General features: G+C 32.1%; 1 protein-coding gene across 2 annotated transcripts in view; it reads left to right on the top strand.

Moving 5' to 3' along the window:
* Positions 1-15,290, top strand: part of LOC101887339 (putative uncharacterized protein DDB_G0277255) — a 47,770-nt gene that overhangs the window by 16,462 nt on the left and 16,018 nt on the right. Inside the window, exon 1 of one of the 2 annotated variants that reach the window (XM_059122487.1) lies at positions 9,747-9,880. The exons of the other annotated variant lie outside the window; for it this stretch is intronic. The gene's annotated coding sequence lies outside the window, so the exon portion shown is untranslated. Of the gene's footprint in view, positions 1-9,746; positions 9,881-15,290 lie in introns of those variants that run through there. 2 annotated transcript variants of the gene reach the window in all.

Genomic DNA, 15,290 nt, shown 5'->3' with positions numbered 1-15,290 from the left:
GCCATGATCTTTTCTCTGATCTCTGTCGGTGGGACTGGTATGTGCTTTAAGCATCAATTTTTTTCTTTTTCTCTAAAGCGTTTAATTTCATTTCATTTTTCTAAATTTAGAAAAAAAAAACACATGCACACACACAGTTTTGGATTGTGTTTTGTTGACGGGATAGGGGTGGGAGGAGGAGTAGTTGAATGAGGAATACCAATTTCTAACTTGAAATGATGGGGCATTGGATGTGGCACAGCTTTGATTTGGGGCAGCTGTTTAGGAGACGTCATTTAATATTACCTGGTGGAGGCCTCATAAATTCTCTCTCTGTCTCTCTTCTATTCATTTTTTGGTAGTGTGTCGAATCATCCGTCTGTGGAAATCACTCTAGCTTCCGAACGAAATGAAGAAAGTTGATAAAAATTTATTTAAATTGAAAATGGGCCATGTAGGTCCACATATTGGTATAGCCCCCATATAACTGTACCTTCCGATATTCGGTATTTTGATGATTTTAGCGACATTATTAACCGGAATTGTTTCAAATTTGGTATTTGAAGATCGTTATGGATGCTACAGCCTATAACAGAAAATTGTCTGTGCACGTCCACGTCTTCGTATAGCCCCCATATAACGTTACCCCCCGATATTCGGTATTTTGATGATTTTAGCGACATTATTTACCGGAATTCTTTCAAATTTGGTATTTGAAGTTCGTAATGGACACTACAGCCTATGACAGAAAATTGTCTATGCCAGTCCACGTCTTAGTATAGCCCCCATATAACGGTACCTCCCGATTTTCGGTATTTTGATGATTTTAGCGACATTATTCAGCGATTTTTTTAAAGTTTCGCATTTGAATATTGTAATGCCTTATGCCAAAAGTTACTTATGTTACTTATGCAGGTCCATGTCGTGGTATAGACCCTAATATAACAGCTACATTCGGTATTTTTAAGATTTTAACAGAATTTTTAATGGATTTTTTTGTTTTTGAGAATTGCTAAATTCTTTCCAAATGGTAGAGGGTGTTCAAAGTTCGACCCGGCCGAAGTTACAGCTTTTTTTACTTGTTTTAATTTTTTTTTCGGGGAAAAATATATATTTTTTAAAAAATTCACGTTTTTTGGAAAATCCATTTTTAGAAAATATTTTTTACAAATCCAAGTTTTTGAACCAAATTTTTTTTTTAAATTTCATTAGATTTTTTTGTTTGAAATTTTTTTAATTCGCAAGGACGTGGGGTTTGTTTAAATTTTTATTTCCATTTTTTTTTTAAATATTTTATATTTTGTTGTTGCAAAATGGTCAGGCTTATCCCTTTATTGTTGTTTTTTATAAAAACAACGTTTGTTTATTAGTGGAGAACGATGGTAATGTTTACCAGGGGGTAAGGCAGGGAATACCTAGGTTTCGGAAAGAGCCACCAATCCTAGGTATTCCCTGCCTTACCCCCTGGTAAACATTACCATCGTTCTCCACTAATAAACAAACGTTGTTTTTATAAAAACAACAATAAAGGGATAAGCCTGACCATTTTGCAACAACTACTACGGTATCCCGAACAAACAAGCCACACTGTTCTATTTTATATTTTTTAAATAACACAGTTGTGATTTTTTTGATTCTTTTTTTTAATTCCATAGATATTTTTTGTTTTCAAATATTTTTTTTGTTTTGGTATCAAAATATTTTTAAATTTCATTGGCGTGGATTTTTCTTTTAAATATTTTTTTTTTCAGATTTCTTTCCAATTTTAAAAAAATATTTTGTTTTAAATAATATTTTTTTTTAAATGCCATAGTTTTGATTTTTCTAGTTCTTTCTTTTTTTCTTATTTCATTGATGCGGATTTTTTAAATATATATATATATTTTTGGTTTTAGAATAAAAATATTTTTTTTTCAAAATTTCATTGGCGTGATTTTTTAAACTTTTTTTCAAATTTTTAAAAAATATTTTGTTAAAAAAAAAACTTTTTTTAATATCACAGGTTTGGTTTTTTTTTTTAATTATTTTTTTCTAATTCCATATATGTGGGTTTTTTAAATATTTTTTTTCCAAATTTCACAGATGTGAATTTTTTTTTGGTTTTTCCAAATTCCACAGACCTTTTTTTATTTTTAATTTTTTTTAAATATATATTTTTATTTCCATAGACTTGCATATTTGTTTCTTATTTGTATTTTAAATATTTTTTTCTAATTTTTCATTTTTTTTTTATTTTTTATAATTTTTTTTTAATTTAAATATTTTTAATTTTTATAAAATTGTTTTTTTTTTTAATTTAAATATTTTTAAATTCCCAATTTTCTAATTTTTCCCCAACTCTTTCTAAATATTTTTCTAATTTTTTTCATTTTTAATTTTTTTTATTTTTTAAAAAAATATTTTTTTTGTTAATTTAAATATTTTAAAAAATATTCCCAATTTTCTAATTTTTTCCCAACGGATTATTTAAATATATATATTTTTTTGGTTTTTGAATCAAAATATATTTTTTTTTAAATTTCATCGGCGTAATTTTTTTTTGAATCAATTTTTTAAATTTTTTTCTTTTTTTGTTGTAAAAAATGTTTTTTTTTTTTTAAATACCACAGGTTTGATTTTTTTAAAATATTTTTTTCTAATTCCATAGATGTGGATTTTTTTAAATATTTTTCCCAAATTTCATAGATGTGATTTTTTTTATTAAAAATAGTTTTTCAAAACTGCTCTGACATTTTTTATTTTAATTTTTTTTAAATATATATTTTTATTTCCATAGGCATTAATATTTTTTCCTTTTTTTGTATTTTAAATTTGTTTTTCTAATTTTTCATTTTTTTTTATAAAAATGTTTTTTTTTTTGTTGTTGTTGTATATTGTTGACCTGTTATATTTATTTTACTTATTTTGTTAATTGCTTGGCTTGAGGTCATTTTTTTAAATATAAATACTTTAAAAAAATCTAAATTTTTTTTATTTTTTTAATAAAAATGTTTTTTTTTATTTAAATATTTAAAAAAAATCCCAATATTCTAATTCTTTCCCAACTCTTTCACCTGACTCACGGTTACCCAAACATTAATGCGGATTTTTTAAATATATATATATTTTTTTTTGGTTTTTGAATCAAAATATTTTTTTTTAAATTTCATCGGCGTAATTTTTTTTGAAACAATTTTTTAAACTTTTCTTTCAACATTTTAAAAAATACTTTGTTGTAAAAAAGGTTTTTTTTTTAAATACCACGGGTTGGATTTTTTTTAAATATATTTTTTTCTAATTATAATCATAGTTGTGATTTTTTTAAATATTTTTTCCAAATTTCACAGATTTTATTTTTTTTTTAAAAAGGGTTTACCAAATTCCAAAGTCCCTTTTTTATTTTTATTTTAATAGAAGTGGATTTTTTTAAATTAATATTTTTATATCCATAGACATGCATATTTTTTCCTTTTTTGTATTTTAAATATTTTTCTAATTTTTCATTTTTCTTTTTTTATTTTTTATAAGTTTTTTTTGTAATTTAAATATTTTTAAAAATTTCCCAATATTTAAATTTCACAGATGTGATTTTTTTGGCTTTTCCAAATTCCTCTGAAATTTTTTAATTTTTTTTAAATATATATTTTTATTTCCATAGACATGCATATTTTTTCCAAAGACCCTTTTTTATTTTTATTTTAATAGAAGTGGAGTTTTTTAAATTAATATTTTTATATCCATAGACATGCATATTTTTTCCTTTTTTGTATTTTAAATATTTTTCTAATTTTTTCATTTTTCTTTTTTTATTTTTTATAATTTTTTTTTTGAAATTTAAATATTTTTAAAAATTTCCCAATATTTAAATTTCACAGATGTAATTTTTTTGGCTTTTCCAAATTCCTCTGAAATTTTTTAATTTTTAATTTTTTTTAAATATATATTTTTATTTCCATAGACAGGCATATTTTTTTCCTTTTTTGTATTTTAAATATTTTTTTTAATTTTTTCATTTGCAATTTTTTTATTTTTTATAAAAAGGTTTTTTTTGATTTAAATATATCTTAAATATATATTTTTAAATTATTTTCTTATTTTTTCATTTTCATTTTATTTTTTTTATAAAAATATATATTTTTTTTAATTTAAATATTTTTTTAAAAAATTCCCAATTTTCTAATTCTTTTCCAACTCTTTCACCTGACTCCCTGTTACAACAACATTCATTTACTCTTTTTTTGGCAAACTTCTCTTCCACACATAACTGATTTGTGTTTCTCTCTCCCTCCACTGAAATAAAAGAGTATGCCCGTGCCAACAACTTCTCTGGCTCTTCGATTGATAAATAACCAAAAAAACGAAGTTCACTTACCTTTTTGGTCGTCGTTCAAAGGATTTTTGTGAACTTCGTGAACAAAGTGACGATTATAAAACGAAAGCATAGAAACACAACAACAACAACTACATTCCATAAAAATTACACCCGTGTGTGTGCGTGTGTGCATTCCAAAAAACAACAGATCCCAGATCCATGGCGCAAATCTATGAAGAAATAGTTGGGTGATTTTGGACATCTCTCCCCTCCCCCTCCAATTCTTCCCCATGTTTGCACGCCTGTCGGCGTGTTGGTGTTTGAGTGTTCATGTGCGTGTGTGTGTGTGTATTGTTTAGTGTTTGATATCACGTAAATCCACACGTACTAACACCCAATATCTGCTACATATTTACGTTTGTGCCTATTTTATTTACGAAATAGTTGTGTTTCGAAGATGTTGTTGTTGTTGCTCTTTTAATTTTTGATAAAAATAGAATCTGAACTCAATCTCAAGTCCATAGAATGGGTAAAACCAACTAAAATGCAAGAGACCGACCAAGAAGAACGAACGAACGAACGACCAAACAATCGACTGAGCAATCGAGCAAGAACGAACCGTGTGTGGAACTGTGTTTTTGTGTTGGCCATTTGAAAGCGAACATGAGGATCGTCTTCTAATGGATGATAAAATTTCATTTCAAAATCGCATTTTAAGGTGATGGGGAGAGGGTGGGGGGTTCAGCTCTCCCTTATAAAGAGAATTTTGTAAGCAGGATTTTGGGCGTAGTTTTCAAGTGAATTGCTTGAAATTTGGTAATTGGGGGTTTCAGAGGGTACACTATCTATGGGTAAGATTTGGTCCATATGGCTTTAGGTTTTGGCATAGGTCCCTTTGGAACATTTGCCTAATTTTGTGAATTCCGGGAGTATTTTTCAAGCGAATTGCTTGAAATTTGGTATTTAGGGATTTTAGATGGCACAGTTTCTTTTGGCAAAAAATAATTCCTTTCGGTCCAAATTTTGACCAGGGTCCCTTTGGAAAAATTTTATAATATTGCGAATTTCGGGGGTATTTTTGAAGGGAATTGGGTGAAAATTGGTATTCGAAGGTTTTAGGGGGTGAACCATCTCCCAGCAAAACAAGGTCCCCTCTGGGTCCATGTTTTGACACAGGTTCCTTTGGAGGTACTTCGCGATTTTGAGGATTTTTGTTGTATTTTTCATGCTAATTGTTTTAAATTTTGTATTTAGGGTTTTTAGGGGGTGAACTATCTCCCGACGAAAAATGGTCTCTATGGCTGCAGGTTTTGTCGTAGGTCCCTTCGGAAAAATTGTCAAAATTTGAGAATTTCTTGAGTATTTATTAAATGAATGCATTGAACTTTGGTATTCTGTGGTTTTAGAGGATGAACCATCTCCGGAAAAAGAAAGGGCCCTCTGGGTCCATGTTTTGACCCAGATCCCTTTGGAGGTACTACACGATTTTTAAGATTTCTGGTGTATTTTTCAAGCGAATTGTTTTAAATCCAGTATTTAGGGGTTTTAGAGGTTGAACTATCTCCCGACGAAAAAAGGCCTTTATGGGTACAGGTTTTGTTGTAGGTCCCTTTGGAAAAATTGTATAATACTGGGAATTTCAGGGGTATTTTTGAAGGAAATTGTATGAAAATGGATTTTAGGAGGTTTTAGAGGACGAAACATTTCCCAACAAAACAAGGTCCCCTCTGGGTCCATGTTTTGACATAGGTTCCTTTGGAGGTACTACACGATTTTGTGTATTTCTGGTGTATTCTCCAAATGAATCTGTTAAAATAGGGTACTGAGGGTTTTTAGAGGCTATAGTACCTTCTGGCAAAAAAAGTCCATGTGGGTCCATGCTTTGTCGGAGGTCCCTTTGGAATAATTGTTAAATTTTGAGAATTTCTGCCGTATTTATTAATCGATTAAACTAAAATTTGGTATTTGGTGGTTTTAAACAATTCAACATCTTCTTCCAAAAAATGGTCCCTCTGGGTCCATGTTTTGACATAGGTCCCTTCTGGATAAATTGCAAAATGTTGAGGATTTATGCCATATTTATCAAGCGAATGTATTGAAATGTGGTATTTGGGGTTCAAGGAGGGTGGACTATCTTCCAGCACAAAAATTCCCCCCCTGGGTCAATGTTTAGACATAGGTCCCTTTGGAGGTTCTGCACAATTTTGCGAGTTTCAGCCATATTTTCCTAGCGAATTGTTTGAAGTTAGGTATTTACAGGTTTTAGAGTATGTAGTACCTTCCGGCAAAATAAGGTCCCTATGGGTCCATATTTTGGCAAAGGCCCCTTTGGAAAAATTACTCTTTATTGAGAATTTCATACTTTTTTTTCAAAATAACTACTTGAAATCAACTGTGCGGAGGTTTCTAAGGGTAAAATGCATTCTGCCAAAAAATTGTCCCTCTGGGTCCAGGTTTTGACATGGGTCCCTTTGTGGAAAACACTCAATTTCGAGATTTTTTAGGATCTTCGGCCATAATTTTTAAGCGAATTGACTATACATTTGTATTTAAGTTTCTCAGGGAATACAAAACACCTCTTTAAAAATTTGTCACAATCGGTCCACATTTCGCCATGGGTCCCTTTGGAAAATGTTCTCAATTTCATGAATTTTTCGAAATTTTGGCTTCAGTTTCCCAGCGAATTGGCTGAAATTATTTACTTAGGGTTCTTAGTGAAGAAATATTAGTTCCACCAAAAATGGTCGAGATCCGTTCACATTTCGACTCGGGTCCCTTTGTAAAAATCAGCCGATTTTCAAAATTTTGGGGATTTTCAGAATTTTTCTTAGCATTTTCCGGTGAATTGCTCCGGTTTGGTACCGGGGATCACGTTTTCCTACAACATCTATCTGCGAAAAGTGTTTGCAATAGGTCCATATTTTGGTATAGGCCCCTTCGAGGGGTATCGCCCGATTTTGGAAATTTCGATAATATTTTCCTACAGAATCGGCTGTAATTCAATGCCTTGGATCACGGTATGGTAAAACATCTCCCTACGAGAAATGTTTGCTATGGGTCCATATTTTGGTATAGGCCCCTTCGAGAAGTACCACTAGATTTTGAGAATTTTGTGGATTTCGATTATATTTTCCTACCGAATCGGCTGGAATTTGATACCGTGGATCACGGTTTGGTAAAACACCTCCCTGCGAGAAAGGTTTGCTATAGGTCCATATTTTGATATAGGCCCCTTCGAGGGGTATCGCCCGATTTTTGGGAATTTTGAGAATTTCGATTATACTTTCCTACCGAATCGGCTGGAATTCTATACCGTGGATCACGGTTTTGTAAAAATATCTCCCTGCGAGAAGTTTTTGCAATAGGTCTATATTTTGATATAGGCCCCTTCGAGAAGTACCACTCGATTTTGAGAATTTTGTGGATTTCGATTATATTTTCCCACCAAATCGGCTGCAAGTCGATACCGTGGATCATATTTTCCTAGAACATCTATCTGTGAAAAGTGTTTGCAATAGGTCCATATTTTGGTATAGGCCCCTTGGAGGGGTATCGCCCGATTTTGGGAATTTTGAGAATTTCGATTATATTTTCCTATCGAATCGGTTGGAATTCGATACCGAATTGCATGGTTTGGTAAAAACATCTCCCTGCGAGAAGTGTTTGCTATAGGTCCATATTTTGGTATAGGCCCCTTCGAGAGGTACCACCCGATTTTGGGAAATTTGAGAATTTCGATTATATTTTCCTACCGAATCGGCTGGAATTCGATACCGTGGATCACGGTTTGGTAAAAACATCTCCCTGCGAGAAGTGTTTGCTATAGGTCCATATTTTTATATAGGCCCCTTCGGGAGGTACAACCCGATTTTGGTAATTTTGAGAATTTCGATTATATTTTCCTACCGAATCGCCGGAAATTCTATGCCTTGAATCAGGGTCTGGTAAAAACATCTCCCTGCGAGAAGTGTTTGCTATAGCTCCGCATTCTGATATACATAGGTCCCTTTGAGAGGTACCACTAGATTTTGGGAATTTTGTGAATTTCGATTATATTTTCCTACCGAATCGGGTGGAGTTCGATTCCTTGGATCATGGTTTGGTAAAAAACTTTTCTCTGCGAGAAATATTTGCTATGAGTCCATATTTTGGTATAGACCCCTTCGAGAGATATCGCCCGATTTTGAGAATTTGGCAGATATTGAGCACATTTTCTCAACGAATTGTCTGTTACTCGGAACGATTCTCGAGACGTAAAAATTTGTTTTGCAAAAAAAAAAATGCCATCAATTTTGGAAAATTTGCGAATTTTATCTCCATTTCTGATACTAAAGATGCTACAACTTGACATTTGTTGCCCAACGAGGGTAGAAAATCGAGTTCTGCAAAAATATTAGCCCAAGGAACACATTTTGGTGAGGAGCCCCTTGAAGATACACCGAAATGCCATCATAGCTCCAAGTTCAGATGAAGGCCCCACTGGAGGATACAAAGAAATTTTGGAAATTTTGCAAATTTTTTCTCCATTTCTGATACTAAAGATGCTACAACTTGACATTTGTTGCCCAACGAGGGTAGAAAATCGAGTTCTGCAAAAATATTAGCCCAAGGAACACATTTTGTGAGAGGCCCCTTGAAGGTATGCCGAAATTTTTGACAATTTTGCCGATTTTATCTTCATTTTCTTAACAAAATGGCTGTTGTTTGGTATTTAGGGTCCCTTGAGGGTCGAATGTAGCTCCCTTTATGTGTGCAGGACAATTTTTAAAATTTAGAAAATTTTGGATTTTTTTTTTTCAATTTTCCAACTGCACTTCCCCGCATTAGTTTAAGATTTTTTAGATTTTTCTCTGGCCAATACAAAACCTATCGACAGTAAATCCGGGAACATTGCTCCAGAATGTGTAATGGCGCCCAACGGAGATTTTTTTTAAAGATTTTTTAATTGAAATGGCGCCCAACATGAAAAGTTGTATTTTTTAACTGAAATCCGCATGACTTAAGGATGTTCTAGAGGGGGAGATGGTGGGGGTTTGCCGAGGAGAGAAAGAAAAATAAAATCCGGACTCATAATTCAAAATCTTGGTGCCGAAAAAATATCTACCCCGAGTCGAGGTATTTCCTTTTATATCCCTGTATAGTGAAAGGGAGGTTTAAAAGGGTGTGGAGAGGTTGGGGTAGGAAGGTAACCAACAAAAATAAAATATATTCGATACCAAAAAAATTTTTTTCTTCTTAATTCTCTATAACGAGGCTAAGATGAGCAATCAGATCAGCCAGCCAGCCAATTCAGCCTGCCTGCCAACAGACCAGAGATCGCTTTTTTTTGTTCTTGTAGTATTTTTATTTTTTCGTATTTGTTTTTCCCATTTCTTGTTGTTATTGTTGTTGCTTTATTTGTGGCTGTGGCCCCAAACAGACAGCCAGCCTCATAGCCAACTTGAAATGGTTTTCTTAAATCAGTATTCATTCCGTCTTCAATACAGTTGGACTCGAGTCAAAAAAAGCAACGCAGCTGCTCTCTCTGGCGTTCGAGTGCGACGAGGAAAACCAAAACCAAAACGAAAACAACAGCAACAAAATAGAGCAAACATTTTGTAAACACAACAGGCAAGCAAGAAAAGAAAAAATACTAAACAAAAAAAATATTGAAAATTTAAAAAAAAAATCAAAATCACCTACTCGTGAACGACGACGATTGAGAGCCTTGAGAGCTTAGTTCCGTATTGTTGTTGTTTTTTTTTTTTTTGAATTTTTTTTGAATTGAAAAAATAATTTGTTTTGAAATTGAATATATCTGCGAAGAAAATGAATTTTCTATTACGCCAAGTATTGAAATGTGAAAATTTTGTGTGTGTGTGTGTGTGTGTTTTCCCCCAAAAGACCAGCATCAAATGATTGGTGCTCCGACTGAGTTTTTCTCCTACCATAAACAATAACAACATACGAACAACAACAACAACAATGAGTATGGCAAGATCGACTGAGTATTGGTTGGTTGATTGGTTGGCTGCCTTGATTTCAAACTCTCCCAAGAAGATGAGCAAACGAATTTGCTTTTTAACCGATTTAAAAATAGCCCAAGTCTGCTTGGCACAAGCATGGCTATCTATTGGGGTGTGTGTGTGTGAGTGTGTGTGAGGCACCTTTTTTTGTATGCTAGTGGCCGACAAGCAAGTCAATGAGCCACAATGCCATTGGATTGTCCACAACTCAGCCGTCTTCAATGATCATTTCCCCCCTACCAAAGAGAAGTTTAAATTTAATGGTTTATAAATCACATAACATGATCCCGTATGTGTGTATGTGTGTTTGACCATCAACAACAACAAAAACATTTTATAAGACAACCCACCGCCAATAGTGGTGACCAACAAACCAATAACAAACTAGGGGCTACTCAAAGAGTAGTTGTACATCATTATATGTAAGAGCGAGAGCGAGAGAGAGAGAGAGCAACAATCATGAGTTTCACAAAAATCTATGGTTAAATGATTTGCATTTCTTTGGCCCATGCTTTGTCAACACACCAAGCAGCCCTCACAGAGACACACACACACATATCACCACTCATCGTTTGTGGGTGGTGGGGAAAGGCGAGACATTAGAACACAACTCATCTCATGTGTTACGTCGATATTAGCCGACAACGAAGTTAAGCCAGCCAGCCAGCCACACGAACAGCAACAGGCATTTCGTTTTGTTTATAACACAACATACCCCCACCCAACAGCCACCCACTCCCACACAGCCAGGCACACACACTCACATGGGACAAACAAACAACAAACCCCAGGTTAGGTGAAATGCACACACAGTTGCTCATGTGTTATGCTCTGCCACAAGGCGCACTCATGCCATTGGCTCTCTCTCTCTCTCTCTTTCCCAGTGTGTGTTTTTCTTATTTCTCTGTTATGATCTGTGCATTGGGGAGCTCATATCAATGCATTGTTGTGGTAGAGGATGCTCCCACAGAGAAATAAATGGCTGGGTGTGTGTGAATAAATCAACGAACCCCGCTAGGTAGATAAATGCGAATGAATAAAACAATTTAATTTTAGTCCAAGGTTTGGGCATTCGGCTGCACGAAATGAAATGTGAATTTTCATTGTTGTTGTTTAAATACAATGCTCGGCACAAAAACGAAGACAAATCCCCCCAAAAAATCTCTCTCTTAATTTTGATTTCTTCAATGACTGATTGGCTGGCTGCCTGAGTCATTTTGAAATTGGCGGCTATGGTTGGATGTGTAAGCAGCTCTTCATCTTCCTAACTGTGGGATATGGATTTTATTTTTCTTCAAGAATTTTCTTGAGATTTTCCAACACCAATTTGTGGCCAGCTTTTCTTTTGGGTTCAGTGTATTGGTGCGCCATGATTTTTGCTAGCTATTTTTAAAACGTAGATTATTTTTCGGAAAGGAAAATAAAAAATTAAAAGAAAATCCAATTGGAAGAAAGAGAGAGTGAGAGGGAGAGAGAGGTTGGGTGAAAGACAGAGGAGAGAGATGAGAATAGTAAATTTGCTTGAAATTAAAGAAAAATTGGATTTCTTTGAAAAAGAAAATTAAATTGAAAAACATTTTCTTAAAGGAAAAAAAATTAAAAAATAAAATCCAATTGGAAAAAGAGAATACAAGAGAGAAAGAGAGTTTGTTTTAATAAAAGAGATCAACAAATTTGCCTTGTAATGCGGAAAAATTGCAATTCTTAGAAGGAAAATGAAACAATAGTGAGGTTATGTTGGAAAAAAATTCGAATAAAGGAAAAGAAAATAAAATTGTAACTAAGCGAGGATGAGAGAGAAAAGTGTAATGAAAGAATTCACGAAATTTGGAAAGAAATAATCGAAGTGTTTTAGAGGAAAACTAAAAAAATGTGAGGTTAGCTTTGAAAAAATAATTCATGAAAATCCAATTTGAAAAAAAAATTTTTTAAGGAAATGAAAATCGTTTATTTAGGCTGGTTATCCAAAATATGCAAAAAAAAAACACAGAAAATCAGAACAAATTTACGAAGTAACCGGTTTTTATTTGTACCCGGTACCCGGTTCTATTTAGAAAAATTCATGGTTTTAACAAATTTAATGATCTGAATACTCAATAGAACCCAAAGTTATAACAATCTCTAGTTTTTGTTAAAAAATTTACAGCATTTTTTTGAGAGTAACCGGTTTGTGGAAACGGTTATTTTTAATTTTTTGGCTGTTTAATAGTGAACTACACCTTTTTCTATTCAAAATGATTGAAAATTTTAGGTTTTTGACACAAATAACTTGGATTTAAGCTGCGAATAACCGGTTTTTGGTAGTGGGTACTCGTTATTTTTTGTTATATTAATGGGTTTAATTTCATGCTGGACATATTTCGACACAAAAAGAGTAAAAATCAGCAATTTTTGATACCAAATAACCGGTTTTTACTTGTGGGTAACCGGTTCTATTTACGAAAATTCATTGTTTTCACATATTTAATGATCTGTAAATTTTTTGGTAGTTTAATTTTTCAACTACATCTTTTCGTCTTTAGATTAAATTTTTGGCATAACATTTTTGTATTTCTTCTGTGAATAACCAGTTTTTGGAAACGGTTACTCGTTGTCCTTTTTATATTTTTTTCATATTTTTATATTGTCTAGCACCTTTTCCCACCAAAAAGCAATGAAAATTGTCTTTTTTGCTAGAAGTAGTTGGATTTTTGAAACCGGTTACTCGTAATTTTTGCCATTTTAATTGACTAAATTTCATTCTAGATGGTTTTCCGTTTTAGAAATATTGAAAATTACAAGTTTTTAGTACAAAAATATTGCTTTTCTTCAGCAAATAACCGGTTCTTGGAAACGGTTACTCGTCGTTTTTTTTTCATTTTTTCATAATTTTTTATTACATAACATCTTCTTCGATCCACAAAATAAATAAAAAGTATAAATTTTTGATACGAATTGAATTTCTCCCATGGGTAATCGGTTTTTTTGAAACCGGTTACTCATAATTTTTAATATTTTAATTCGTTTAATATCATGCTGGACCTTTTCCAATTCAAAATTATTGAAAAATTTAAGATTTAGCTGGAAGAAATTGGATTTAGGTTACGAGTAACCGATTTTTAGAAACGGTTACTTGTCGTTTTTTTTTCATTTTTGCGTTTTTTATGTTATGTAAAGACCTATTTAGGCCCAAAAGTATGAACATTATGAGTACTTGTTGCCGAGTAATCGGTATTCGTTTATGGGTAACCGGTTATTTTTTTACCAAATTTTGTTAACTAAGCGATTTTTGTTTATTTTAGAAATATTGAAAATAGTTTTTGGTACAAATACATTGCGTTTCTTCAGCAAATAACCGGTTCTTGGAAACGGTTATTCGTCGTTTTTTTTTTTCATTTTTTCATACGCTTATATTATATAACATCTTCTTCGATCCCAAAAATAAATTAAAAGTATACATTTTTGATACGAATTGAATTTCTGCCATGGGTAATCGGTTTTTGGAAACCGGTTACTCATAAGTTTTAATATTCTAATTGGTTTAATATCATGCTGGACCTTTTCCAATTAAAAAATATTGAAAAATCAAAGTTTTAACATAAATAAATAGGTTTTAGGTTACGGGTAACCGGTTTTTTGAAACGGTTACTCGTCGTTTTTTGTAATTTTTACATATTTTATGTTATATTTTTAATTTTAATTGATTAAATTTCATTCTAGATTGTTTTCCGTTTTAGAAATATTGAAAATTACAAGTTTTTGGTACATAACCGGTTCTTGGAATCGGTTACTCGTCGTTTTTTTCATTTTTTCATAATTTTATATTGTATATCATCTTCTTTGATTCAAAAAATAAATGAAAAGTATAAATTTTTGATACGAATTAAATTTCTGCCATGGGTAATCGGTTTTTTTTGAAACCGATTACTCATAATGTTTAATATTTTAATTCGTTTAATATCATGCTGGACCTTTTCCAATTCAAAAATATTGAAAAATCCAAGATTTAGCTGGAAGAAATTGGATTTAGGTTACGAGTAACCGGTTTTTAAGAAACGGTTACTTGACGTATTTTTTCCTTTTTGCATTTTTTATGTTATAATTTTAATTTTAATTGATTAAATTTCATTCTAGATTGTTTTGCGTTTTAGAAATATTGAAAATTACAAGTTTTTTGTACATAACCGGTTCTTGGTTAACGGTTACTCGTCGTTTTTTTCATTTTTTCATAATTTTATTTTATATAACATCTTCTTCGATCTAAAAAATACATTTTTGATATGAATTGAATTTCTGCCATGGGTAATCGGTTTTTTTGAAACCGGATACTCGTAATTTTTAATATTTCAATTCGTTTAATATCATGCTGGACCTTTTCCAATTCAAAAATATTGAAAAATCAAAGTTTTGGCATGAAGAAATAGGATTTAGGTTACGAGTAACCGGTTATTAGAAACGGTTACTCGTTGTTTTTTTCATTTTCACATATTATATGTTATCTAGCGCCTAATTAAGGTCCAAAAGTGTGAAAATCATGAGTATTTGTAGACGAGTAATCGGTACTCGTTTATGGGTAACCGGTTATTTTTTGCCAAATTTTGTTAACAAAGCAATTTTTGTTCATTTTAACATTGGAAATTTTATAAATTATCCCAAATTTTTACCCTTGACCTAACAATGTGTTGGCAACCCTTTTTCCGATTTCATGAAAAAGCAGGGTATTGATGGATTTTTCTGGCCAAAAAAAAAATATATATTTTGTTTAATTAAACCAAATTTGTAGGAGCATTGATGACGTCAACTCTCACACAACTCTCGTTGGCCCAAGTTCTGCTTTGCTGCGACCGAACCATTCATATCAAACTAAAGCCCGTTCCATTAGTCAATAAACCTCTCGTATGGTTGTTATCTCTGTTGTTAAGTACCCTATTCTCAAGCATGCCAGAAATAACAAAAACAACAACGACAACAACAACAACAACAACAGCACAATTCCGCATTACTAATATTGTGGTGGTGGATATTACTTGGTAAGC

Source organism: Musca domestica, unplaced genomic scaffold (genome assembly GCF_030504385.1).
Source record: "Musca domestica strain aabys unplaced genomic scaffold, Musca_domestica.polishedcontigs.V.1.1 20, whole genome shotgun sequence".
In the NCBI taxonomy this organism is placed as follows: domain Eukaryota; kingdom Metazoa; phylum Arthropoda; class Insecta; order Diptera; family Muscidae; genus Musca; species Musca domestica.
Note: the sequence above shows the minus strand (reverse complement) of the source record. Positions and strands in the feature narration are given on the sequence as shown.